This window comes from Trifolium pratense, linkage group LG5 (assembly GCF_020283565.1).
Source record: "Trifolium pratense cultivar HEN17-A07 linkage group LG5, ARS_RC_1.1, whole genome shotgun sequence".
Taxonomy (NCBI): Eukaryota; Viridiplantae; Streptophyta; class Magnoliopsida; order Fabales; family Fabaceae; genus Trifolium; species Trifolium pratense.
The window spans coordinates 31937130-31961218 of NC_060063.1; the positions used below are offsets into that span (position 1 = coordinate 31937130).

The 24089-nt window shown below is 34.8% G+C and overlaps 1 long non-coding RNA gene across 2 annotated transcripts; it reads left to right on the forward strand.

The window, feature by feature from the left end:
* The first annotated feature begins 1169 nt into the window (after positions 1-1169).
* LOC123882849 lies at positions 1170-23454 on the forward strand. Of its 2 annotated transcripts, XR_006800006.1 has the most exons (7): positions 1170-2973; positions 3180-6599; positions 6684-7575; positions 8092-8183; positions 8287-8394; positions 22518-22737; positions 22877-23454. It is a non-coding gene; the product is annotated as an uncharacterized LOC123882849 (long non-coding RNA). The 2 variants fall into 2 exon arrangements; XR_006800007.1 differs by lacking the exons at positions 22518-22737; positions 22877-23454 and having other exon boundaries at positions 6684-8183; positions 8287-10354.
* The last annotated feature ends 635 nt before the right edge of the window (positions 23455-24089 follow it).

Consider the following 24089-nt stretch of genomic DNA (forward strand, 5'->3'; position numbering starts at 1 on the left):
GTTACTGAAGAATATATAATAAAACCTAATGGACTCTAAACTAACAGGCCTAATAACATAGACTATTATTTTATTATCTAACAGAGAGATCATTTTTTTTTCCTTTTGATTTCTAAATTGATTAGAGATCAGATTCATTCATTGTTTCTTGGATTTTCCGGTTGTATTAGAAAATTTAAAGTGATAACTTGTTTTTGTTCATCTTCCTTCCATTGGCAAAATCATCAGCTTGTGTAGATTTGTCCAGAACTAAATGTGTTTTTTATTTACAGATCCATAACCAAATTAAAATCATGGATGTTATTATAAGTCAATAAGTGAATCTGATGGATTGAGGAAGAAGAGATGATGGAAACATAAACACATAAAAAAGAGATATTTGGCAGAATGAGACTGACGGCTGTCGGGTAGAGAGATGGGTCGCCGGGAGTCAGATGGTTGCCGCCGGTGAGAGAGATTTCCGCCGTTGCCGTAGGGAGAGAGAGAATATGAACAGCTACATCGATATTGCTGGGGGGAAGAGAGAAATTATTGGATCACATACAAGTGACTTATTTAAGTTATATTTAATCTTAGCCCTTAATTTTTAATCTTATGGCCATTATTCATTCTCATATTCTCATATATTTTTACCATTCTCATAATATACATCCTCATATATATATAAACCCTTCACCACCTAATAAGGTATGCATTACTTTGCCCCTTACCTCAATTTGCAGAAACATTTTTGAAATTTGGAACACCCTTCTTTTGTTCTCCTAGTAATTCTCCCTTTAAACCCTGTTTCCTTTTTTTTTTGGTTTTTTTTTCTACTTCAGAGAAACTTCTGTGCAAAATAATCATTCAGAAATACATATTGATTTTTTTTTAGGGTAGAAATACATATTGATTTAACAGTAGGAACTTACCGTAATAATTTTTTTTTAGAGACAAAAATATGACACATTTAAAAATACGACACTTGGTTGATGATTTGTTCTTCAATCGAGTGGTACTCAGTTCGAGACCCGACACCAAAAAGATTTTAAGAGTGGGTTTCGGCCCCTTTTGTATAAAAAAACTATTTTAACCCTAAAAAAAAAATACTGTATAACAATTATTTATTTTTTTTAAGAAATAACAAACGCCACATTAAGAAACTCATTGTGAAATAGTATGCGTGTGCTTCAGTTTTACGCTAGTTTGTGAAAAGAAAATAAAAACTCGTTCTTTCTTCTTCAAGAAACAAGAAACACGCACACATTGTGGTGTTGGCTGGGTCGCTCAAAGATCACAAAACTGGTATGCTCGACTTGTGCCGATAATCTCTTCTATTTGCTATGGTAATTTCTTCAAATATTTGCATTTTGATTATTAAACGACAACATTCAATCTTCTGCATCATAAAATCAAAACCCTTTTTCCTTTTTTGATGAAAATGAGGGCATAAACCCTAAATCAAGAACATTCAATTTCTGCTTGATAAAAGGTATAACTTTACCCATTTTCTCATTCTTGATCATTCAAAAATATTCAATCTTCTACTTGAGAAAAAAAAACTCTTAATCGTGCAAAAATGTGTTTTGTGCTAAGATCATGTTTTCGATTGATACTGTTATGATACTGATTTTATAATTCTTGATATTTCAAGAACATTCAATTTATGCTTGATGAAAACACAAAACTTTAATTGAGAAAACATGTTATGTAATTGGAACTTCATTCCAACATATTTGCCCTGTTTGGTTGGTAATTAATACCTATTGGTAATGATGATGGGTTGTCGATTTTTTCATCCTTGAGTATTCAAGAACATACTTTCAATCTTCTGCTTCGGGAAAAAATGAACCTTCAATTTTTGTAAGAGATTAAATGTCGCTGAATGTGAATGTGAAAACTAGCAGTTGCCGTAATTGCTACTCAAGCAATTGTCCCTATCGGTGTCCGTTGTTGCCGTAATTGCTACTCAAGAAATTGTCCCTATCGGTGTCCGTTGTTGCCATAATTGCTACTCAAGCAATTGTCCCTGTCGGTGTCCGCTTTTTTATTAAAAAAAATTATGAATTTTTATTCATAATAATGCATGAATGAATATATATATTCTGCTTTGATGACCCTTAGTCCTCAATTCAATTCTGCAACTGCAATTAAAAGTGATTTAGGATTATGAACTTAAAGACCCTCGTCCCTAATGTTACTTAAGTTTTGGAAGGGATGGATGCCTAAATGACCTTTGAGGAAAATGCATTATGAATCCTTTATTCATAATGGAAAAGTTGGATGGTGGATTTCAAAGCAAAGTAATTTTAATATGAAATTTATTCAAAATGTGGATGGATAGACACTGTTCCATGATTTTTGAAAATTTTGGATGATCCCTTAATGTGAAAGCTTGTTGTTGACCCTAGTCCTAAATGATATTATCTATTGTGCTTTGATGGACCCTTAGTCCCTAAATGCAATTTTGCAACTATAGTATGAAATGATTTTGCAAATGCAAAAGAAATTGTTTCCTTGTGTTTGATTGGCCCTCTGATAAGGGTTTCAAAGGAATTCTCTAAGGAAGAAACGAATCAACTGAAGCAAAGTACAAAGAAACTATTTATAATATGGCATTACGATTAATGGAGGAATCCATAATGAGGTTGTATATCTGATAAAATTTGATAAAATATGGTGGGTGCTCTGTCACTGGTATAGTATAAGATTTGTGTTGATAATTATTAATGTAAGTCTTGGATCATTCAATAAGATTCAATCTTCTGCTTGATAAATACAAAATCTTTTATTACTATACATAGCGGTGTTCAGGTTCAACGATGATTTGGAAACTGAAATCTCATGGAACTGTTTGTGGAGGACTGTAACTGAAGTTAAAAGCATCCTGGTGGGTAAGGGGAAGGTTGATGGTTCAGGTGTTGGTGTTAATGGGGCTTCAAGCCAAATTAGAGCAACTTTCTATCCCAAAAAAATGAAAAGTCAGATCAAGAGGTATATGATTCCTGTCTCAATTTTTTATATTTTGATTATATTGTTGAATGCTTGGATATGGACAGTAATGATATGTGTCAGTACCTATTTTAAATTTATATGGCAAGTGACCGAAGTTTTTGATGCAATCCATTTTTGAGTTATCGCTTTTGTACATTACTTTTTAGCTTCACATGTGTATTCCTACAACTTTCATTTCATTACAGGTTGGGTTAATAGGTTTGCGAATGCTGGTAATACTGCCATGGAAGTTGCTGGGAATACAGGATTACGGGTGAGTTATAATTTCAAAACCATCTGCGTAAGTGTTGTGTCATGTTATTTCTTTCAATTGTCTCATTGGAACCTGGATTTTATTAGTTATGTGATATGGAGCCTAGATACTCCAAAATTGCTAAAGCATCGGTGGTATACATGTATCAGATACCAATATGCCTACCATATTCCTCAAAATATGCTCCGAGTTCCCTCTAAATTGTATATATTTCAAAAGAAAATTATTGACTTATGTTTCCGAGATACTTCATCGATACTTTGATAGCGATATCATTTCCAAAATCTTGCCTTAATGCTTTTTGCACCGTATCATTCTTTATCATGCTGTGAGCAGAAAATTAGAGTATATATATACATACTCTTTTGTTCATTTTTTGAGGAAATGTAAAACAATACTGAGTGGCATGGTTGTGAGAGATTGAGATGTACATTATCTTATTCAATATAGTTGCGGCCACTGGCTTATTTATTTAGTAGAGTTGTCCCTTTGTGAATTAGACTTAGAAGCTATGGGTTTTGGACAATGAGAATGTACAAAAATGATAAAATTAGTATTAGAGAGTAAAAAATTAGTAATTGAATAGAGTCAAGCCTTGTTTTAAAAATTATCTCCTAACATTCAATTTCTACTTGAAAACACGAAACTTTAATTGAGGAAACATGTTTTGTCCCAATAACTTTCAATCTTCTGCTTATTAGAAACTTCATTCCAACATATTTTCCCCGCTATTGGTAACGATGATGGGTTTTCAATTTTTTAATTCTTGAGTATTCAAGAACTTTCAATCTTCTGCTTCGGAAAAAAATGAACTTTCAATTTTTGGAAGAGACTAAATGTCACTGAATGTGAAAGCTAGTTGTTGCCACAATTGCCTATCTCTATCGGTGTCTACTTTTCTATTAAAAAAAATTGTGATTTTTTATTCATAATAATGCATGAATGAATATATATTCTGCTTCAATGACCCTTAGTCCCTAACTTCAATTTTGCAACTGCAATTAAAAATGATTTTTCATTATTAACTTAATGACCCTTGTCTCTAATGTTACATAAGTTTAGTTTTGTAAGGGATGGATGCCTCAACGACCTTTGATGAAAATGCATTATGAATTCTTTATTCATAATGGAAAAGATGGATGGTGACTTTTAATTTTAATATGAAATTTATTCAAAATGTGGATGGATAGACTTTGTTTCATGTTTTTTGTAAGGGTGGCCCAAAAATCTTTGATGATGCCTTAATGTGAAAGCTAGTTGTTGACCCTAGTCCCTAAATAAACCCTAAATCAAAAACATTCAATCTTCTGTTTGATAAAAGGTATAACTTTACCCATTTTTCTCATTCTTGATCATTCAAGAACATTCAATCTTCTGCTTGAGAGAAAAAAAAACCTTAATCATGCAAAAATGTGTTATGTGCCAAGATCATCATCTTTACGATTGATACCTGTTGCGATACCGGTTTTTTAAATTCTTGATATTTCAAGAACATTCAATTTTTGCTTGAAAACACGAAACTTTAATTGAGAAAACGTGATCTGTCCCAATAACTTTCAATCTTCTGCTTATTGGAAACTTCATTCTAACATATTTGCCCTGTTTGGTTTATAATCAATACCTATTGGTAACGATGATGGTTTTCAATTTTTTCATTCTTGAGTATTCAAGAACTTTCAATCTTCAGCTTCGAAAAAAACGAACCTTTAGTTTTTGTAAGAGAAGTCACTGAATGTGAATGCTAGTTGTTGCCATAATTGTTACTCAAGCAATTGTCTCTATTGGTGTTCGCTTTTCTATTAAAAAAAATTATGAATTTTATTCATAATAATGCATGAATGAATATATATTCTGCTTTTCATGACCCTTAATTAGTCCCTAAATTCAATTTTGCAACTGCAATTAGAAGTGATTTCGCATTATGAACTTAATGACTCTTGTCTCTAATGTTACATGACCTTTGAGGAAAATGCATTATGAATTCTTTATTTATAATGGAAAAGTTGGATGGTGGCTTTCAAAGCAAAGTAATTTTAATATGAAATTTATTCAAAATGTGGATGGATAGAATTTGTTCCATATTTTTGTAAGGGGGGCCCAAAAATGTTGGATGATGCCTTAATGTGAAAGCTAGTTGTTAAATCAAGAACATTCAATCTTCTGCTTAATAAAAGGTATAATTTTACCCATTTTTCTCATTCCTGATCATTCAAGAACATTTCATCTTCTGCTTGAGAAAAAAAATACCTTAGTCGTGCAAAAATGTGTTTCTGTGCCAAGATATCATGTTTACAATTGATAGCCGTTGTGATACCAATTTTTTAATTCTTGATATTTCAAGAACATTCAATCTTCTGCTTGAAAACACAAAACTTTAATTGAGGAAACATGTTCTGTCCCAAGAACTTTCAATCTTCTGCTTATTGGAAGTTTCATTCCAACATATTTGTCCCGTTTGGTTTATAATCAATACCTATTGGTAACAATAGTGGGTTGTTGATTTTTTCATTTTTGAGTGTTAAATGTCATTGAATGTAAGATATTAAAAGTCACTGAATGTGACAACTAGTTGTTGCCATAATTGCTACTCAAGCAATTGTCCCTATCAGTGTCTGCTTTTCAATTAAAAAAAGTTATGAATTTTTATTCATAATAATGCATGAATGTATATATATTCTGCTTTGATGAACCTTGGTCCCTAAATTCAATTTTGCAACTGCAATTAGAAGTGATTTTGCATTATGAACTTAATGACCCCTGTCTCTAATGTTAAATAAATTTTGTAAGGGATGGATGCCTCAATGACCTTTGAGGAAAATGCATTATGAATTCTTTGTTCATAATGGAAAAGTTGGATGGTGGCTTTCAAAGCAAAGTAATTTTAATATGAAATTTATTTAAAATGTGGATGGATAGACTTTGCTCCATGATTTTTGTAAGGGTGACCCAAAAATGTTGGATGATGCCTTAATGTGAAAGCTGGTTGTTGACCCTAGTCTCTAAATGCTATTATCTATCGTGCTTTGATGGACCCTTAGTCCCTAAATGCAATTTTGCAATCACAATATGAAGTGATTTTGCAAATGCAAACGAAAGTTTCCTTGTCTTTGATTCGCCCACTGATAAGGGTTTCAAAAGAATTCTCTAAGGAAGAAACAAATTAACTGAAGCAAAGTACAAAGCAACTCTTTGGAGTCCTCCATGAGTTTGTTGTATCTCTTACACTGATCATCTGTATTATTCAAATGAAGAACTTGATCCAGCTTTGAAAATAGTTTGTTGCCCGATTTCGCCTGTTATACCCTATAATTACAAGGAGAGTATATATCCTGTATCAGTTTTTACTTTTACGGTAGGCAAAGCTCACTTAAATATAAATTTAAGTTACGGTTTTATATATAAAGTTAACAATAATCGTCAATTTTATTTGATGCAGCTGAATAATTTTGGCAAAACAACAACATATGTCATCTTGCTTTTCAGATGGACTATATAAGTGCTGTGTTTTTTTAGTGGCTGTTATAGTTACAGTATGTTAGTTTTAAATACTTGTTTTTTGTTGAGGATTTGATGTGGGCATTCAGAATTCTGTTAGAGGACATTCTGAATTTACTGGTCAGCACTTCAACTCAAAGCTAACGTAAGAAAATTGTCAGTTGGTTACTTTTCTTCATCCCCACAGCTTGCCAGTACTTTATTGTAACATTCATGACACATATGATACAGGAGTTTGGATATTAGGGATTAGATCCGGTAATACCCTGTAACTATACCAGGAGTAGCAATATTTCGGAATACCACTCGTTGATGTAGAAACGGTGAACACAAGTAGAGATTTTAGGGTTAAGAAGAATTTGTTGAATTATTGGATTCCTTATTCTCTTGGCCACAACGGCTTATAAATAGCAAGCTGGTTACAACATCAACCAATCATTGCAGAGGAAATTCTAATACGTCAAAATACATAAAGGGCAAAACAGTAATGTATTATTTGCTTCAAATTGTAAAATAATTTAAATTGTAAAATAACTAATTATTCTATGACAACACATATCACATTATGCCAGAATGCCAAGGTGCTCCTACATCACAAGTAACTCTAACTTATTAATATCTTTTTAGGAAATGGATGAAAAGAAATACAATCCTTAAATTTGTAAATTAACGGATATATGCATGTACAGGACTGCGAAAGAGCAATCTCCCGTCACATTTGCAATGCCGCAGAAGAGACTGAATATGTTCATGTCTCAGAATGCCCTGTCTTTGTTATATCTGGTTCTTACGAGGGTATCTCAACGAAGGACATGTGGCATGAAATTAAACAGGTTATGCACCTTTAAGATCTTATTTTTATGAAATATATCCGTTGGTGTTATTACTATGTTGAGACAGTTGAGTTATTCATTCTGTCTTCCTGCAACTGGTTAACGACAGCAAGTTACAAGCTGTTGTTAATAGAGCTAGGCAGCCAAGTAAGGTTTACGGATCAAATGAGGATGATGAGGATGCTTTAAATGCACTTTCATCGATCAAACTAACTGAAATCCAGTCAAATGAATCGTTTGCTACTATGATAGTGCAGGGTCTAGAAAAACCTGCAAATGTAACAACTATTTACTATTTATCATTTAATGTTACACTTGTTTATCATGAGTTCAGATATGCTCCATTACCTTATCCTCCATTACCTTTCCATTACGTTGCTCAGATCGTGACACATGGATAAATATTAATGGAGCATATCTAAACTTGTTTATCATGATCAGTGTATTAACGTACATTTTTTGTGCAACATGAGTCATCCATTTTAAAAGAACGGCTGCTTAATAAATTTTCACCAGATGATGCTTGTCCATTGGGAGTCCAGTAGTCACTTGATACAACAGGAAATATTTGCCAGTCTGGACTAAAGGACGATAAACATTCTGACATGGTAAAATTTGCACAGCTCTGCTCATGTGTTTATTTTTTAAAAAAGATATATATTTTTTGATTGTATTTTAACCTGTACAGTTCACCTAAATGAAATTATGCAGGTTGATGATGACAGTCCAACTTCTGGTTTGGGAAGCCAAGCTAATGCTGGTGGACAACAGTTTTCAGATAATCTAATCCTGCTGAGTGGTGATGACATTTTGGGTTCAGTAAGTTTTTCTGTTCATTGATTGATATATATGTACACACTAATAACAAGTTCAGTTTAAATTATGTTATAGGGAATAATGAAAAATCTGATTTTTGATTTTTCTCTAAAGTTCCCCTAAAAAGATTTTGATTATAAGATATTTTAATAAGCTAATCCAAACACACATTTAGAATTGCACTAGTTAGAGATAAATACTATTTTGAGACCTACACCTACAGGTTAAGTTTTGGTCTTTTGTATTGATTTAGCTATTGACATGGTATTAAGGGTGTGTTGGGTAACAAACTCAGTTAAGTGCTTAATGAATTGGTGCTTTTCATATAAACATCTATGTATAAGATATTTCTAAAAACAGTTTATAGACATGTTATGAGCTATTTTTATAAGCTCTCTGAAATTCAGTGATTATTCTATAAATAAGTCCTCCTCCAAACGCACCCTAAATCTTCTATGATACTTTTAATTTCTGAGGGATTAAATTGGTTTTGGTGTTTTTTTCTTAGGAGTCGTGTTTTTAGGATAACATGTTTAGGAAACCTCATGAAAATATTAACCATTTAAGCTACACATAAGCTATTGAGGAGAGTCAAGAAAGTGGCTTTCGCATAAAAGTTCAGTATATTTTCCGACCTCAGCACAACAAAACTAGAAAGACATAAAGGTACTTTCCTATTAAGAATCAGAGCAAATGGAAGGATCTCAATGCCCAAAGCTTTTTCAAGTTTTGTGTATTAACCTATTAGATAGCCATGAATGAAATGAAACAGTAGCAATACCCATTCGATAGTCTAAAGCAAGTTATACTGCAAAGGAGAACAAGGAATTAAAGAGTTGTGTTTGTGTTGGTTAATTAACTATCAGAGACTTCTTAACACATGACACAAGCACTAAAACTCCAAAATAAGGAGCCTTGTCTGCATTGGACACTTGGTGAAACTGAACCGACACCAAATTCTACCGTTACATTTTTAATAGGTGGGAACTTGGCTACCCATTTCATGAAATTGGGTCATCTAGCCCATCCTAGGTGTCATAAATATAATTGTTGAAAAAATGCCACTTATAATACAATTAATGCATGTGGTTGTTTTCAAATTATGGCAATATAATTTGCAATATTTATAAATTCAACCTCTATAGACTAAGACTATACCGGTAAGAATAATGCTAGCAACACACTCTTTAACAAACACACTCCAACACACTCTCTTTTATTGGTTGAAATTCACATGGGTCCCATAAAAAAATGTGGACCAATATAATTTTTATGGGATCCATATAACTTGTAACCAATAGAAGAGAGTGTGTTAGAGTGTGTTTATTATTGGAGTGTGTTGCTAGCACTCCTCATACCGGTAATTACTCTGTTTTGTTCCCAAGGTTGTAGTTTTCCATACCTGCACATCATAAACATTCCAAGAGAAATGCAACTACGTAGTTATGGTTTTATTTTATTTTTGTTTTGATATTTTAATTATTTTAATTAACTTGCTTCCAAAAACTATTGGTTGGATCACGGTTAATTTATTCGTACAAAAATGATTTATTTTTGCTCTTTTTTTCTTTCATAAATCTTATTCAAATTTTTTAAAAAATAAAAAATCTTCAAAATAACTAATAGAATGACTTTTCTTTTTATAAAAAGAGTTAAATAAGTTTTTTGTCCCTACAAATATATTGAATTTTGATTTATTCCCTAAAAATAAAAATGAGATGTTTTCAATCCCTAAAAAAAATTGTTTTATTATTTGTCGGATGTATGTTGTTTATCATTACAAAATGTTAACCTTCTAAGTTTAGTCCTTGCATAATTTCTATTAAATTTTTAGTCCCTGTAAAATAATCATGCATTCAGTTTTGGTCCATACAACTAAGACAACATGTATTTTTTTAATGATTTTTTAGCATGTATATTTATTATTTAGAACATCATAAAAAAATTCTAAAAAAAAAAAAAATTTCATTCCTATCTCACGATTTTTGTTAGTTTTATCTTGAACTTTTGCCAATTAAAAAAAATCATATTTAATTCATATAATGTTAACAAATTCTAAATTTTAGTAAATAAAATTTATATGATATTTTAAACATGTCTATAAAAAACCATTCAAATATTATAATAATATAAACATGAATACTTAAACTCATTCAAAAATTAAAGAGTATACATGAGTTGACTTAAAAGCAAGACCAAAAGTTGGACAAAATAAAAGATGAAAATGACTTTGAAAAGAGAGTCAAAGAGTGCTTAAAATTGTCGGGCGAGATGTGGATGGGGCCCGAAACGGTTTGTGTCAATCCACTAAATCGACTCGGGATATCGACTGACGCGGATTATTATGGTGGCCCACCCCTTATTTGTTGAAATATTTGCGAAGACATCATCATCACGATTCTGGACGACAGCGCGCGCCGTTTCGGCGTGATTCGACTCTTGCATGCTCCTTGCGTTGACCTGTGGGCTCCCCATTCGACCCGTCTTGAAACATGGATCAAGGAGTCTAACTTGTGTGCGAGTCAACGAACATTTTCGCTAATTGGAGGGATCTTCTTGTGGGTTGCATCGCTAGCCGACCCCAATCTTCTATGAAGGGTTCGAGTGAGAGCATTCCTGTCAAGACCAAAAAGATGGTGAATGATGGTAACTCTGCAAGTGCACAGAATCGCTACCAAGTAATAAAGTGATAAGTTATCATTCTCCACAAGAATTGTGCCAAAGTTACTAGTTTCGCTTAGGAATATGGATAGTTGTCTTCCTTTGTTTGTTTAAGAAGGTATCTTTGTGGGTACTTTAGTAAATACAAGAAATATATGCAGAAATTAAATGACTGAAAAGTAAATGTTGTTTGTGTGACCACACGGGGTGGTTAAGTGTGGTCGGATCCCTCCTTTACTCCTGCTTGGTTGCTCAATTATTTCTCTCTCCTATGATTTAGACTATTGAAAATAGGTGCGGTGTATTTATTATCTGTGTCTATTTCTATTACAAGCTTCTACAGAGCCTAGTTAAAGGTTACCCTACTTTATTTAGACACCTTGATCCAGAACTCCACTTTTTCGTTAAAACTTTGGTCTCATCGCCCTAGGGACCCCTAAATTATAAGTTGTCACGTTTGCCTAAAACTAGTCACCTACCCACAAACATACTCTGCAAGGTATAATTTAACGTTCTATTCCAATCTTATACTAAGACCACAGATACTGAATTTAATGCTCTCATGTAGGCCTTAGCACGATGTCCTTCGGTCGGGATTACTAACTTCGTTTCCTATGCGATATCCACTAGGTCCTTAGCACGATGTCCTTCGGTCGGGATTACTAACTTTGTTTCCTATGCGATATCCACTAGGTCCTTAAATTTTATTCTAATGTGATCAATATAAAAATAACTAAAACCAGACATCTGGATCCATTTCGCTCTAACTTAATTAGGTATCAGGATCCATTTAAATTTTTGATTGACTTGACTAATTAATCCCTTAGTGACTTCGAATATCAATCATACAACAATCTTTACTTAACTGTATATATACAAGTTGTAACGACCCATTTTTCGTATTCGTATATTTTATTAAATGTTATTTTATTTATTAATTGGCTTTTATTATTTTAGTGAGCGGCGAATAATTATTTAGCCGAACGTAAGTTATTAGGCGCGAGAACCTTGTTTTGGGCTTAAATGGGCGTGAGAGGCATGGGCCTAAGCCATTTGGGCTTGGTTCATGACAAATGGAAAGTAGTATAAGTAGCAAGTCAAACATATGAATAGTTTCATAAATTCATTTCTTTGAGTTTGAGTGAGTAGAAGCAAGATAGAGCAAGAGCTAGGGTTTTGGCTAAGAGAAAGCTTGAGCAAGAGAAGGCTTGGATCATCACCAAACTTAAGGTAAGAGATTAGAATTCATGATTCTTGAGTGACAAGGAGGGGGGAGATTGTCTATGTCTCCGTTCCCGAACTCTCCCACTCAATTTCTTTTAGACTTTGATTAAGCTTTTGTATGTGAGTATGATGTTCTTCATCATCACTTTGTATGTGTTAATCACTAGCTTGATTCCATGATAAATATGTATGTGTTGGGATCATTTTTGTTAAGTTTATGAAAGTTACTTAAAACCCAAGAAATTGGCATGATTTTGATTATTAGAGGTATTTGGATGTTTGGAAGGGATGATTAATGTTCCTTGATACCATATATGTTTGGAATAGCTGTTTATATGAATTTATAACATGTTTGGATGAATTTTTGAGTTGATTTAAGGTTAAACCGCCTTAGATAACTCAAGAACAGATATTCTGTTCTGGTGTGGTTCGCTAAGCGACCAGGAGTTCGCTGTAGCGAACAGGTTCGCTGGATCTCGCCGAAGCTCGCTATGAGCAGGTGACTTCCTGGTGAGGTTCGCCAAGTCTCGCTAAGGCTTCGCTTAGCGAAGGCCTCTGTGACAGCAATTTTTGTTGATGTTTATAAGTGTGATTAGGCACTTGTAACATGGTTTAAGAGTATCCTTACATGATTGTTGATACATGTTGATACTGTTAATGCTTATTGTTAATCGTTATATGATTGATAAACGTGTATGCAATAAGTTTTAGCTTAATGTGAGCAATGTTATGTTTTGGCATTAATTGCAATGTTAAGTGAATGTGTTAGGATTGTGTTCCCGCGTTCATAAAAGAGTAGCTTCGAGCTAGAGAATATCATATGGTTGATATGTGTATACATACATGCATTCATGATTGTATGTGAACATTGGAAACTTGGGTTCCAATAACGAAAATGGATTATGTGTCCATAATGAAGCCGAGGATCGGATTAGATGAATCCATGAGTCCGGAGTTGCTATCCAACAGGATATAAAACTGTTTTGGCTTATCCAAGGGAGATAAGATGGTTCGGTAAGTTCCGACATATCCAGCATGATATAAAACTGTTCTTGGTCCACCGTTGGTGAGACATCTTGGTACCACATGCATTTAGTTATGTCTAGGGATGGCATGACAGTGAATTAATTGGCATTAGATACCTTAGGGTAAATGCGCATATATTTGGTAAATGGTATGTGACATTAGTTGGTTGAAATGTGTTGAACCTTATTAATTGATAATCGTTTAGTGCGATGTTTTGGCGTGAGTTAGAATATGTATGATGTAGTTCGAAAGTGTAAGGCCTTTCTTATACTCGTATGATATGCGATTATGTTTTCTAACTCTCTGCTTTGTGTTATTTGCTGGACCTTTGGGGGTTCAGATATTCAGGCTGAGGACTGTGCCGACGTTTAGACTGCGGTATTAGCTGGGTGTTGAAGATACCTTTTGGTGAGGAGACTTAGCATAGATTACTCCTCTTAGTACTAGCTTTTGACTAGAGTTTGTAAATAGTGAATGCTCTGGTAATGTAACATCGAGTCGGGGTTACGCTTGGATTTCATCGTATATCGGTGTTACCTTTTGATATGCTAGTTCTTGTATAAGTGACATCCTTAGGGATGAATATGGCTTATGTATATATATATGTATATATATGCATGCTTGGTTTGAATGAATCCGCTGTTGCTTTTCATGTTAAATTTCATGATGCTCTGTGTGTATGCTTGTGTTTTAATTACCGCGTGGCACTCTGCCTTTACACTTGTTGAAAAGTTTTTAAAATTACGTTTTTAAGGGTAGTATGGGTTAGGGTGTTACAATAGTGGTATCAGAGCAGGTCGGTTCGTGTGAACCAATTAGGACTTTTCTTTTCCCCGTATGAGCATGTGTAGGGAACACTGTTAGTACTTTCTAACGTCTAGTTGTGATTCGTTCAGGAATCATGGCTGCTGCGAGAACGAATGCTCGGATTGCGGAGGCTTTGGCCGCACTCACCAACATAGTGGTTAGAGATCATCAACCTGGAAGAGAGGTGGAGATGAGGTTGGAAAGGTTCATGAAGCAGAAACCGCCAACATTTACCGGAGGTTACAACCCGGATGGAGCTCACAAGTGGCTGGAGGAACTTGAGATAATTTTTGAAGCAATGGATTGTTCCGAGGAAGGGAAGACAACCCTTGGGACATATGTGTTGCGTGAGGAAGCGAACGTGTGGTGGAAGAATGCCAAGTTGAGGCTAGGACCCGGTGGTATGGCTATACCATGGGCAATGTTTAAAAGAGAATTTTTGGTTAAGTATTTTCCTGTTGATGTGAAGAATAAGAAGGTGGTGGAATTCATGGAGTTGAAACAGGGAAATATGACGGTAGCTGACTATGCCGTCAAGTTTGAAACTTTGTGTGCGCTTAGCCCGCATTACAACACTTTGGAAGCGGAGAACGACAAGTGTGTGAAGTTTGAAAGTGGTCTACGTCCAGACATCAAGCATATGATTGGATTTTCGCAGATAAGGGATTTTGCGACCCTTGTGAACAAGAGTAGGATCTGTGATGAAGATGGTAGGGCAAAGGTGAACTACTACAAGGCTGTGAATGACCGAAAAGGGAAAGGACAAGAGCGCGGAAAACCTTATGACAACCGCGGTAAAGGGAATACCAGTGGTGGTAAGAAGCCGGTGAATGGAAGTTGTTACAACTGTGGAGAAAGGGGTCATATGTCTTATGATTGCCCTAAGAAAGGAGATAGATGTAAGAATTGTGGAAAGCTGGGCCACAAGACCGAAGTGTGTAGGACAAAGGTGGTGTGTTTCAACTGTGGTGAGGAAAGCCACAAGAGTCCGACTTGTAAGAAGCCCAAGAAGGTGATGGGCAAGGTGTTTGCTTTGAGTGGAGAGGATGCTAGCCTTGAGGACAATCTCATTAGAGGTACGTGTTTCATCTATGACACTCCTTTAATTGCGATTATAGATACGGGAGCGACGCATTCTTTTATTTCTTTGGATTGTGCGAAGCGTCTTAATATTCCAGTAACGGATATGACGGGTAGGATGGAAATAGAAACTCCTGCTAATGGTTCAGTGATTACCCGACAAGTATGTCGTAACTGCCCCGTAACCATTTTTGGTAGGCATTTTGGTATGGATTTAGTGTGTATTCCACTTAGTGGTATGGATGTGATTTTTGGTATGAATTGGTTAATCTTTAATCGAATTCATATCAACTGTCGTGAGAAGGCCGTTGTTTTTCCGAAGCCGGAGGAGAACTTGCATTTGATGAGCGGGAAGGAAGTATCGGAAGCATTGAAAGAACATGCCGAGATGTTCATGATGTTTGCATCATTGAAACTCGAAGGAGGAGTTAAGATAGAAGAGTTACCGATCGTTTGTGAATTCCCAGATGTGTTTCCAGATGACATATCTGACGTGCCTCCAAAGCGAGAGGTAGAGTTTTCTATCGACCTAGTACCTGGAACTAGTCCGATATCGATGGCGCCGTATCGAATGTCAGCGTCTGAGTTGAATGAGTTGAAGAAGCAACTTGAAGAGCTGCTTGAGAAGAGGTTTGTTCGACCGAGTGTTTCGCCATGGGGAGCGCCGGTATTGCTTGTGAAGAAGAAAGATGGAAGCATGAGATTATGTATAGACTATCGTCAGTTGAACAAAGTGACGATCAAGAATAAATATCCACTTCCGAGGATAGATGATTTGATGGATCAACTAGTTGGAGCTTGTGTGTTTAGTAAGATCGATTTGAGATCTGGATACCATCAGATTAGAGTGAAGACGGAAGACATACCTAAGACTGCATTTAGGACGAGGTATGGGCACTACGAGTATTCAGTTATGCCGTTTGGTGTGACTAATGCACCTGGAGTTTTCATGGAGTATATGAACCGAATTTTCCATTCATTTTTGGATAGATTCGTGGTGGTGTTCATTGACGACATTCTGATTTACTCGTAATCCGAGGAAGAGCACGAAGAGCACTTGAGGATTGTTTTGCAAATCTTGAAGGAGAAGAAGTTGTATGCCAAGTTGTCGAAGTGTGAATTTTGGATGAAAGAGGTGAGTTTCCTAGGGCATATAATTTCGAGTGGAGGAATCGCGGTAGATCCTGCGAAGGTTGAAGCTGTGTCACAGTGGGGAACGCCGGAATCTGTTTCAGAGATTAGAAGTTTCCTTGGTTTAGCCGGTTATTATAGAAGATTCATCGAAGGTTTTTCGAAGTTGGCTTTACCGTTAACCAAGTTAACGAGGAAGGATCAAGCGTTTGTTTGGGATGGTATTTGTGAGAAGAGTTTCCAAGAGCTCAAGAGAAGATTGACTACTGCACCCGTGTTGATTTTACCTGATGCCAAAGAGTCGTTCGTCGTGTATTGCGATGCTTCGAAGTTAGGACTTGGTGGAGTGCTTATGCAAGGGGGTAATGTGGTAGCATATGCTTCAAGACAACTGAAGGTTCACGAGAGGAACTATCCAACGCATGATTTGGAGTTAGCCGCAGTGGTGTTTGCTTTGAAAGTGTGGAGACACTACTTGTATGGATCGAGGTTTGAAGTGTTTAGTGATCACAAGAGTCTGAGATACTTATTCGACCAGAAGGAGTTGAATATGAGGCAACGAAGATGGCTCGAATTCTTAAAGGACTACGATTTTGAATTGAGTTATCACCCCGGAAAAGCCAATGTAGTGGCCGATGCATTAAGTAGGAAAACTTTGCATATGTCATCATTGATGGTGAAAGAGTTAGAATTGATTGAAGAATTCCGAGACTTGAGTCTTGTGTGTGAGGTTACTTCTTCAAGTGTGAAGCTTGGAATGTTAAGATTGACGAATCCTTTTCTTGAAGATATTAAAGAACGCCAGAAATCGGATAAGAGATTGATGGAGAAGATGGTACTCATCAATGAAGGTAAGGAGACCAATATCAAGATTGACGAAAGTGGAGTCATGAGATTTCAAGGAAGAGTTTGTGTACCGGATGTACCCGAATTAAAGAGAATGATCATGGAAGAAGGTCACAGAAGTGGTTTGAGTATTCATCCTGGAGTAACCAAGATGTATCAGGATTTGAGGAAGTTATTTTGGTGGCCGGGAATGAAGAGGCAAATTTCTGAATTTGTTTATTCATGCTTAACTTGTCAGAAATCGAAGATTGAACATCAGAAGCCGTTTGGTTTGTTACAACCAATGTTTATACCCGAATGGAAATGGGATAGCATTGCAATGGATTTTGTGGGAGGTTTACCGAAGACCAAGAAAGGTAACGAGGTGATTTGGGTAGTGGTAGATCGTCTGACGAAGTGTGCTCACTTCATTGCTATCAGGAAAGGTACTTTGGTGCCTAAGTTGGCCGAGATTTATGTGGAGCAGATTGTGAAGCTACATGGTATTCCAACAGGTATTATTTCGGATAGAGATCCGAGATTTACTTCCAGATTTTGGGAAAGCTTGCAAGAAGCTTTAGGAACGAAGTTGAGGTTGAGTTCAGCGTATCATCCTCAGACAGATGGTCAGTCGGAGAGGACGATACAATCCTTAGAGGATTTGTTAAGAGCGTGTGTTTTGGAACAAACCGTGAATTGGGATTCTTGTTTGCCGTTGGTAGAGTTTACATACAACAACAGTTACCATTCTAGTATCGGAATGGCACCGTTTGAGGCGTTGTATGGGAGAAGGTGTAGGACACCTCTGTGTTGGTATGAAACTGGAGAAGGTGCAATTCTTGGACCAGAGATTGTACAAGAAACAACAGAGAAGATTCGGATGATTCGTGAGAAGATGAAAGCATCTCAGAGTCGACAGAAGAGTTATCATGATAAGAGGAGGAAGGACATTGAATTCCAAGAGGGGGATCATGTATTCCTACGAGTTACATCGACTACTGGAGTAGGACGTGCGTTGAAGTCAAGGAAGTTGACATCGAGGTTTATTGGACCGTTTGAGATTTTGAAGCGAGTTGGGAAAGTTGCATATAGGATTGCATTACCGCCATCATTGGCGAATTTGCACGATGTTTTCCATGTATCACAGTTGCGCAAGTATGTGTCTGATCCGACACACGTGATTGAATCGGACGATGTTCAAGTGAGGGATGACTTGACCATTGAGACTGTGCCTTTGAGAATCGAAGGAAGAGAAGTGAAGAGGTTGAGAAACAAAGAGATTGCATCCGTGAAAGTCGTGTGGGGAGGACCGGCTGGTGAGAATGCAACGTGGGAGCTGGAAAGCAAGATGAGAGATTCTTATCCCGATCTGTTTCTAGGTAATTTCGAGGGCGAAATTCTTTTAAGGGGGGTAGGATTGTAACGACCCATTTTTCGTATTCGTATATTTTATTAAATGTTATTTTATTTATTAATTGGCTTTTATTATTTTAGTGAGCGGCGAATAATTATTTAGCCGAACGTAAGTTATTAGGCGCGAGAACCTTGTTTTGGGCTTAAATGGGCGTGAGAGGCATGGGCCTAAGCCATTTGGGCTTGGTTCATGACAAATGGAAAGTAGTATAAGTAGCAAGTCAAACATATGAATAGTTTCATAAATTCATTTCTTTGAGTTTGAGTGAGTAGAAGCAAGATAGAGCAAGAGCTAGGGTTTTGGCTAAGAGAAAGCTTGAGCAAGAGAAGGCTTGGATCATCACCAAACTTAAGGTAAGAGATTAGAATTCATGATTCTTGAGTGACAAGGAGGGGGGAGATTGTCTATGTCTCCGTTCCCGAACTCTCCCACTCAATTTCTTTTAGACTTTGATTAAGCTTTTGTATGTGAGTATGATGTTCTTCATCATCACTTTGTATGTGTTAATCACTAGCTTGATTCCATGATAAATATGTATGTGTTGGGATCATTTTTGTTAAGTTTATGAAAGTTACTTAAAACCCAAGAAATTGGCATGATTTTGATTATTAGAGGTATTTGGATGTTTGGAAGGGATGATTAATGTTCCTTGATACCATATATGTTTGGAATAGCTGTTTATATGAATTTATAACATGTTTGGATGAATTTTTGAGTTGATTTAAGGTTAAACCGCCTTAGATAACTCAAGAACAGATATTCTGTTCTGGTGTGGTTCGCTAAGCGACCAGGAGTTCGCTGTAGCGAACAGGTTCGCTGGATCTCGCCGAAGCTCGCTATGAGCAGGTGACTTCCTGGTGAGGTTCGCCAAGTCTCGCTAAGGCTTCGCTTAGCGAAGGCCTCTGTGACAGCAATTTTTGTTGATGTTTATAAGTGTGATTAGGCACTTGTAACATGGTTTAAGAGTATCCTTACATGATTGTTGATACATGTTGATACTGTTAATGCTTATTGTTAATCGTTATATGATTGACAAACGTGTATGCAATAAGTTTTAGCTTAATGTGAGCAATGTTATGTTTTGGCATTAATTGCAATGTTAAGTGAATGTGTTAGGATTGTGTTCCCGCGTTCATAAAAGAGTAGCTTCGAGCTAGAGAATATCATATGGTTGATATGTGTATACATACATGCATTCATGATTGTATGTGAACATTGGAAACTTGGGTTCCAATAACGAAAATGGATTATGTGTCCATAATGAAGCCGAGGATCGGATTAGATGAATCCATGAGTCCGGAGTTGCTATCCAACAGGATATAAAACTGTTTTGGCTTATCCAAGGGAGATAAGATGGTTCGGTAAGTTCCGACATATCCAGCATGATATAAAACTGTTCTTGGTCCACCGTTGGTGAGACATCTTGGTACCACATGCATTTAGTTATGTCTAGGGATGGCATGACAGTGAATTAATTGGCATTAGATACCTTAGGGTAAATGCGCATATATTTGGTAAATGGTATGTGACATTAGTTGGTTGAAATGTGTTGAACCTTATTAATTGATAATCGTTTAGTGCGATGTTTTGGCGTGAGTTAGAATATGTATGATGTAGTTCGAAAGTGTAAGGCCTTTCTTATACTCGTATGATATGCGATTATGTTTTCTAACTCTCTGCTTTGTGTTATTTGCTGGACCTTTGGGGGTTCAGATATTCAGGCTGAGGACTGTGCCGACGTTTAGACTGCGGTATTAGCTGGGTGTTGAAGATACCTTTTGGTGAGGAGACTTAGCATAGATTACTCCTCTTAGTACTAGCTTTTGACTAGAGTTTGTAAATAGTGAATGCTCTGGTAATGTAACATCGAGTCGGGGTTACGCTTGGATTTCATCGTATATCGGTGTTACCTTTTGATATGCTAGTTCTTGTATAAGTGACATCCTTAGGGATGAATATGGCTTATGTATATATATATATGTATATATATGCATGCTTGGTTTGAATGAATCCGCTGTTGCTTTTCATGTTAAATTTCATGATGCTCTGTGTGTATGCTTGTGTTTTAATTACCGCGTGGCACTCTGCCTTTACACTTGTTGAAAAGTTTTTAAAATTACGTTTTTAAGGGTAGTATGGGTTAGGGTGTTACACAAGTCAATACGAGTCTCATATCAACTTTGACTTTCTCCGACTAAATACGAGTATTAAATCAACTTAAGGTCCTTAATCAATTAGATAATTGGGTCAATTTGAATTTAAAATTTACAATCGATTTATTATTATAATAATTATTAAAATTTAAGACAGTGTAATTTTAAAATAATTTTTTATATTAATTTAAATTAATTAAGGCTATGTTTGACAACAAAATAATGGATGAGCTTATAGCGAATAACTATTTTATAATGCTTAAATTAGCTGATTAAATTTATATTTTTTTCCATAAAATTAGTGGTTGAATTTGTTTATAAATAATAATTAATGACAGAAAAAATGTATATATATATTTTTTTAATATTTAGTTATTTTCAGTAATTAAAATGACGGGGTAAATAAATATTTTAAGTAAAATGTATAATCTTTTTTTTAATTTTTAGTTATTTTAAGTAAAATGAATAAGAGCTCGTTTGAATTGATTTATTTTTTAACTTATACAAAATAACTTAAGAAAATAAATAAATATTCATGTGTTATTCATAATCTTGTAAATAAATAATTTATGAAGATACAATTTTCGCTAGTGAAAACTTATAAATTAACATAAAAGTTTATTTATTTGCACAAAGTATTTTTTATAAGCTCAAAAATAAATCAAAATAAACTAAAGACAGTAAAAATAAATTAATGCTCGTTTTTTTTTAAGAAAATAGTTAATCCTCGTGAACTTATAAGCTACTATGAGTTATAAATTACTATAAGCTCAAAGTTATCAAAGAGTCAATTAATTTTTTATAATTAAATTATATTTTATTAGTTCTAAACACAATAAACAGACTAATAATTTATTTCAATATATTTTAATTACATATAGAAATATAAAAAATGAAACTTTAATTAGTATGTTTTTCAAAGAACAAATATGGCGTTTGTAAAAAAAAAAAAATGGTGGTTTACTTTGAGAAGATGAACAACACACTTAATTGATCATAGGAATTGGTAAAAGTTGCAATTAATGTATTTAGGTTGAATATGTAATTATAGATAATATCACGTACTAATATAAATAATAGTGGTGACTCAAATTTCTAGTTTGACAACTTGGATGGGTAGTAGCATGGGTAAGGATATCAATGGGTAGATAAGAATTTGCCTTTTTAATATGTTAAGTTCTTGGGTGTCTGTCCATTCTTCACATCCCATGGGACTCAAAAATTATTGCGGAAGAAGACGTGCGTCATCATATGTTATTGACTAGCTACGCCATATAAGCATTCTGTTAAAAAAATAAAATAACGGCAGGGACCAATTTTGATGAATGAAAAAAATGTAGGATTTTTTTTTACCAGAAAAAAATTTAGGGACTATTCTTAACCATAGGGCAAAATGTAGGACTAAAAACATATTTAACCAAAAATATTACTATAAAGTTTACTACATACCATTAATAATAATATAATAAAGTTAATTATAATCAAACTTACTAAATTACCCTAAATATTCCTAATAAAATTTCTAATTTTTGATAAAAAATATACACGTGACCATTATTTGTCACCGAAACATAAAAAATTGAATAAATAAGTTTACCAGAAATAATTAACACAATAATTCCACTTATATTTTAGCAATATTATATAACAAATTTTTAAGTATTTGATTTTAAATAATTTTTTTACATTAATATAGTGACAAACTCAAATATCGAATAAAAGTCCATGGACCCGTGCGAATGCACATGTTTAAACTAGTTAATTCTAAAAAAATAAAGAGTTGAAAAATGATATTTCGTCTGCAGGTTTTGGAGACAACGTACAAATCATGTAGGAAGGATTTCTGTTTCAAGTTTCAACATCTTGTAACATGCCATATAAAGAAATGGCTCTTCATTGTGAAAACCTCCTAGCGAGTAAACAACAAAAGATTTCACGTTCATGAGCACCCATTCATTATGTAGAACGTCGTTCGTTCAGGAATCCACAAATTCTAATGTTTAAGTTTAACAGAGTTTGCCTTTGGTACTGCTTTACTTTCTTTAGTTTTGAATTTGGAATAATTGTTTCTGGCTTTGAAATATCTTCATCTCTGATTTATTTTGGTTACTTCAAACTGTATTTTTTTTTAAGTGAGGACTTAATCATTATATTTTTTTTCCAGAAAGCTTCGGAGCAAAAGCAATGTTTAATGTTTTTCAAAACTATCGAGACATTGTTGAGGTAGTTATTCCAGCCAGGAGGGATAGAAGAGGGGAACGATTTGGTTTTGCTCGCTTTGAAAAGGTTACTGATATACGAAGGTTTGAATACGATTTGGATGGAATCATAATCGGAAGAGATAAAATTTCTATCAATATTTCTCGTTTTCAAAGGCCAGAAAGGCAACATGATCAGACTAAGGGAGATGGAGAAAACAAGGCAAACAAGGACCACTAAGAAAGATCATAATAGGGGCAGCAAAACGGATAACAATCTTGCTGTGCAAAGAGGAGGAAGCAACTCTTTTGCAAACGCAGTTAAAAAAGGTGCAAGAACAACTTATCATCCGAACCAAGTGGATCAAGGGCTGAGAAGGGTGAGTTATAGGGTTGCTGAAGACGATCTCCAAAGTTTAAAAAAAGCTCTTGTTGGGACAGTTGCACAGCCAGGGATGTCATATAACATACAAGAAGAATTTCACATAGGAGTGTACATGGGTTGGGCAAATCCGGTCGACCCGGTCAAACCCACCCGATCCAACCCAAAAAAGTGGGTTGGGTCGGGCAAGTGGGTGGATATGGATTTCAAAAATGAAAAACCCATTAAAAAAATTGGGTTTCGGGTAAAACCGGACCCAACCCAAAAAATCCACTAACCCACTAGTGCTATGTTTTTTGAAATTTTTTTATGAAAATACTAAAGATTTTTTCATTTGATTATTAAATATTTTTACGAAAAATAAAAAAAGATAATTTTTATGAACAAATATAATAATTTTTCGCATTATTTTTTTAAAATTTTAAAAAATTGAATAATTTTCATAAACAAATATAGTGGTTCATGGTTTAGTCATTTGATATTAAAAAAAGCAAAAAAATCATTTGGATAACACGCTATCCAACCCGTAAATTAGTAGATTTACACAAAAAAATGGGTGATTATTTTTTATAGTGAAAAAAAGTTACCCTATTTTTCAAGAAAATATATTAATTGAGTTATTTTTTATGAAAAAATATTATGATTCAACATTTAGATATTTAATATAAAAAAAATAGAAAAATAATTTGGGTAACCCACAACCCGGAAATTAGTGGGTTTACCCAACCCGGCCCAATGTTATAACGGGTGGTTATTTTACTAAACCCAACCCGGAGTACCATATGTGGTTTGGGTTT